Genomic DNA, 6,000 nt, shown 5'->3' on the forward strand with positions numbered 1-6,000 from the left:
GATCTCCCGTTCTTATGCATGTGGATGATAATAACAACTTCAAAGCCCCCAGGCATGTGTTAGCTTTCCCTGATTTCCTAAGCATGCATTTTGTGGGCCAACACCAGTTAAGACCCATAAACAGCTGCATTTCAGTACCATCTATTAAGGCAGTCTCACTGTCTCTCATAGTGTAAAAGCTATTTCTATTTCACAGAACTACTCAGTCTGGCTTTTGTATTTTTCCTAAAATGGAGTACCTCATTTCCAACATTTACGGTGTTCTCAGCTTAAAAGAGTCTGGAACCTGATCAAACTCAGAGCAAAAACCCATTAAAAGACACTTGCCCTGAGGTGGCATGGAGCATTCCTGGTGGATTATGAGACATTGTTTTGCTGTTGTGGTGTTTTATGACATGATGTGTACTTGATTACTTCTAGGAGGATGGTAAGTCATAGCCATATGGTACCACAGGACCAGATGTTCCAAGTACGGCAGAACAGCTGCACCTGAGCAGTGGTTTAGCAAACTTCCCCCAAGTTTGCTTAGGAAAAATTAGAAGGGGACGTATTTCAAACCAGTTAATGTTGTGAGTTATAGTTAACGTCATTATTTAGTCTGTTGAACTCATTATTAAAACACTTGGAGACAAAGAGCATAGAAGAGTTAAAAAGAATATCGGATAGTCGCATAAATAAGAAAAACCACTGCCAGAGACAATTTACATTGAAAGAAAAGAAATAGTTTTGAGAAAGCTGTAAAACTTTGTGCTTCAGGCTCCCAGCCAAACTTTATCTAAGGAGGTGGAGTGGGGAGATTAAACAGATTTTCTATGAGGCAGAACATTTACCCCACAAGTGAGGAGCAGAGATTTCATGTACTTTCCTTTAAGGCTTTTGTTACTGACCACGGTCAGCAGTACAGACACCAGGCTAATGGCACCAGCATGGCAACTTTGGTGCTTCTTCATCTGCGCTGCCAGTGAGCCAGAAGCCTGTACCAAGAGGACAGCAAACATCAAGCCAATTTCTGTCTCTCAGCTTTATTTAAGTCTAGATTTGGCACTCAGTATACCATGTAATTTACTTTGTAGGGTGGTTTAAATGCTATGACCAATTGGAGGTGCCCAATATTTGGACTTCAGGAGCACATCAGGATGCCCTGCATAGCACTGAATGATGTACTCACTGGTTTAACACTCTCTCTGCGTAGGATTTCTGTGGTAGGTGCTCTTCTAGTAGGGCTTCCTCTTAGCACCGACTGAGAAACAGGGGAGTAAGCAGTTTGGGGCCCCAGGCTCTTCCTGTTCCCAGCATTCTTCCATAAGGGAGGTTAGAAGAAAGCCCTCATCCCTTACTTTCCACATTACTGTGCCTTGGGATCTCTACTCCATTTCAACACAAATCTCCCAGAAAGTTTTTTCTGCTGACAGCGAGAGAAAAAGCAGAACAGCGAACAAAACGCCTTTCAGAGTCCTGGCCCCAGCAGCCTCCCCTCACAAGCCCAGGGAACCGCATTCAGCATTGGGGTCCTTCCTTCCTGGCCCTCAAGGAGCTTGCTTTGTCCCTAACCTCAGATACAGTCTTATCAACACAGCCACTACTGCTGGGCTGTTAGCCCTGTCAGAGACATAGCAATGAGATGCACCAGCCAGTAAATTTGACCCCTACCAGGCCATATTCAAGTTACTCTCCTGACAATACTGCCTAAGAAGCCCATAAACCATTATTTCTGTTATACTACTTGGACAAACATCATCAACTGTTATCTACAAGAATAGTTGCTTATTGACTGAAAAAAACCCAAAAACGACAAAAAAACCCTCATAAAATATAACATACCAGGAGTCTATAATTTCTGATAGACCTTTCAGATCCCCTTATTTTCAGAATTTTAGATATGCTCCTAATGTGTTGACTTAAAACACTGAGACACTGAAATCCTTGCCCCGTGAAGCAAAGCTGTCCATTTGATTTGATTTGCAGAATGGTCTCGCAAGCCAACATAATCCCGATTCCCCTGCTGATAGAAGCTAGCACAACTGACGTGTAGCTGAAATGAAGTAATGAACACAACAGACAATGCTTATTAAAGAATCAAATAAAACCCTGCATACATCAATCAAAAATAAGTATACCACCAATATTTTCTGGTAATCCTTAACTAGAAGATGAAGAAAAAGGAACAAACTCAAGCTCAAATAGTAGGTTACACAGGGCAGTAACTGTCTCCTTTTTGTTTTATGGGTCTGCAATGCCTGCCTCAGCACAGCCCCAGTCGCTGATGGGGGTCATTAAGCAAAACTTCAGTATAAAGAGAAATTAAACAAGTAACGCCCAGCTAGACAGCCATGCACGCAAGGTATTGTCAAACAAGTTTTATGTAGTGCTGCTTACACGCCAGTTGATTTCAGCAAGAATCAAGGGCATGCAGCATTTTGTGAGGAGGGTGCACAGTCATTTTAAACTTCTATCTGCAGTAATCAAAACAAGTTATAGCCAGGCTACAGCTACATGTCTAGTTTGAAGACTGCTTGTCTGTGCAAGAGAGAACCATCTGGATTTACTTTACAGTTAACGTTAAAATATATATATAAGGTTTCTTAACTTTTGCCAAACAACTGGAAACATAATGGCTTCTGCATGCTGTTAGCATCTCAGTACAGCTGCAAATGTCCACTAGGACAATCTTATATAATTACATACTTATTCTTCCCATGCAATTGTTAAAAAACAGCTTTTCCAAATAATAGCATATTTTGCAGCAAAGAGGAAGTCTTCTAGTCCACTAGGTTGGAATGGGGGAGACAAGTCTTCTAAAGCACAACTTGACTCAAAGCTTTTATTTTAAACTAACATAAAAATTTCAAGACTTAGAAAACAGAGTGTCAGATTTTTCCAACTGTGCCTCTAGTGTGGTCTGGCCAGAAATCTATAATTTCTCTCCTTCCTCCTTTTCTTTACCCAACGTCTGTGGAAGAAATTCAGTCCTAAGAAATTCTTTTTAAATAAATAAAAAAACCCAAGCTTTTGGGTTTTTACCTCACTTCCCACCCCCTCTTCCCTGAATGGGACTTCAGCTCTCATCCCTCCCACAGCTCCATATTCTGCGCCACAGAAGTTGCCACCTACAAAGCTGGCGAGTGGCATTTTTTCGGCCACTGTCTTACTCATTCTGCTTGGGTATCATTCATTTTCCCACCTAAGCCTTTGTCTCTTCTATCTAAAAATATCAGCTTTCCAGGTAGAAATTGCCTTGTATTTGAACAGTGCCTGGTGCTGCTCTTGGCTGGCCCTCTGACACTTTCAGAACACACATGAAAAATAAAAGGATAATGAATTTTGCCCAGGGTCATGTTCTGGGGCTGGTGCAGTTGCTTTGCTAAGACAGCTACGTGGGGACAGTGGGTGACCGCACGCAAGAGCCGACCACCGACAGCAGGGACCTGCAGGCTGAAGAAGAGCAGGCTGAATCTATGCAAGGCTCCAGGAAGGGGGAGTGATCTGCATGTTCAAAGCACCATCACCGGCTTAGCCAAGATCTTCAGAAATTACCGATAACATGGCGAACATTTGCTTCTAGGAGCTCAAGGCAACTATTCAACTTTCCAGAGGGCAGGTGCTTACCTCTTCCAAAATAAGAGCCTTCCTGATGTGTTTCCCACGTGTCCAGGCTCCAAAGCTTTCTAAGACATTGGCCACCCTCAAAACACCTTAGCGGCTAGTATTTTTTACTTAACAAAAGCAAAACTAATGGAAACACACACTACTGGCCCCAAAAATAGAACATTTTTCCAGGAGGTGAGTGATCCCTACATACACGTTCTTGGGACCCTACGGAGAGGTGGGCACAAAGGCTTATGCTGTTTTGACAGCCAGGCAGACAAACAAATACTTCTGTTTCAGCTTAATATTCCTGGAACTCGAAATGCCAGCCTGAGAAAACAATACCACAAAACACTGTCATGCCACTGATCTGACATCAGGAAGACAACCAGTGACAGCCCAACAGGCCATTGGCCATCCCTGCTCCGTGCCACCTTCCATCACACACCTTACAGAGCAGCCTCCTCTCACCAGCACTGCCAGTCTGCTATATCATCTTACCCATATTTCCCCATACTGGGTCACCTGCAAGGATAAAAATAAAACAGCTGCTGCTGGTTTCTGTTATATGGGATCTGTATCTCCTCCGCCACAGAGCTTCTCTGTTATCAGTATAGAATTAATTTGCACAACAACCTTCCAAGGTAACTAAAAGGCACAGCAGGTTTCCAACATCTAAGCTCTTTCTCATTTTAAGAGTGACTATCTGAATAATTAGCAGGGAGGAGCTTGGCTGCTCTGAAATACAGAAACTTGGCTTGAGTGATTCTGTTAGCATGAAACGGCAGCAGAGCCAGTGCCCAGAGCTTGAACTGAAACTGTTTGTTATTACTTCACATCTGCACTGCAGTTTTAGCTATGCGACATGACCAAGTCTGGTCCTGGTCCTTCTGGGGTGAACTTTTAGCTTTTAAGCAAACAAGGGATGACAAAGGTGGTTGGAAGGATTTGAAGTGACATTAAAAATAACTGACATAGACAGGAACTTACGTCCCACTGAAAATGAATGGCACCTACCTTGAGACTTGGATACTTTGGAAAAAGTGCTTGCGCAACCTGAAACTTTGGTCAGGCACAGACATTCGCATTCATAGAAGATTGTTTCTGTTCTGGCAAGAGATGAAAAGTGGATGTTCATCAACAACTGGCTGCTTTTTGCATGCACTGTGGTAAAGCAGGAAGCAATGTGAGCCAGAAAGATAGGCAAGCAGCACACACGGCTCTGCTCGGTGAGACCCTTCTGTTGAGATGGACAACTCCACAGAAATGTCCAGGAGGTCCAAAAAGCAGGTGCAGAGACCAATGGGCTACTTCCCAGTATCATATGCTTCTCCTGACTGGCCTCATTGCCCCCTTCTCCCAGTCCCAGACAGAAGGCAATGGATGTGAGTAATTTCCTCTGAGAAATACCAATACTCACATGACAGCTGGAGCTGTCATTGCAAACCCAGGTTCAGCACTGAAATCTCATTACTCCTAATGAAATCATCTGAGTTGGCAACACTGAGGCATGGTTTGGTGCAGAACACTTGGGGAGAGTGTGTTGTGTTCCAGCTCCTCACCTACAATCACTGATGGGAGGGATCATTCACCTGCAATCACTGATCCCTCTCTAGCAGACAGCCCTGTGGGCCACAAAGGTCACTGCTCTCACAGTGGATGAAGTCCTGGAGTGGAGGAGGTATGGCTCTGACAGCGGGGAACTCAGGTTTGATCTTTGATGAATCTGACCATGGCTTACCACAGAAAGTTTTAAACTTTCTGCAATAGGGAGGCATAAATATCTTCAGGAATTCTTTTTAGGAAAGTAAGGAGTTTTTCAAAGGTTGGAGAGCGTACCTCTTCTCATGTAGGAGGTTGGAGTGTGTACCTCCTCATGCCCCTGCTCATGTCACCAGAGTTGGGCAGGGCTAAGCACCACATCACTTTCTCAGGAAAGGCACCTTAGAAGTAAGATGGATACTGAGAGTGGCACCGCTGAAGAAAACTAAGACAGTAGGTAGGGGTAGGTGGCTTTCTGGTGGTGCACATGCAAGAGAAGGATCTTGTCAGGATGCCACCTCTCCCCTTGCCCGTTGTTGTGCCAATGCCAGGTCACTTGTGCACAATATGACAGAAAACAGCAGTGCAGTGCTCCTAACCCAGATGCAGCAGTAAACATAGCATCGGGCTTGACAAGAGGACAAGAAGATGAGTTTTGGTTTATCACACTCGACACGCAGGCATCACATTATCTTAGTCGTACTAGGTAATTAAATTGCTGGGTTTAATATTTCGGGTCACATCAGGGAATAGTTTTACCAGCAGATGTAAAGATCATCCTTTGGAGTGGGTGGCACTCAAGGTCAGAGTCAGCAAATCCTCCTCTAAAAATAGAGGCTAGTTGCAAAGTTGGTAAGATTTCTTTTGTCGTTC

Source organism: Mesitornis unicolor, unplaced genomic scaffold, assembly GCF_000695765.1.
Source record: "Mesitornis unicolor isolate BGI_N332 unplaced genomic scaffold, ASM69576v1 scaffold1936, whole genome shotgun sequence".
NCBI classification, from domain to species: domain Eukaryota; kingdom Metazoa; phylum Chordata; class Aves; order Mesitornithiformes; family Mesitornithidae; genus Mesitornis; species Mesitornis unicolor.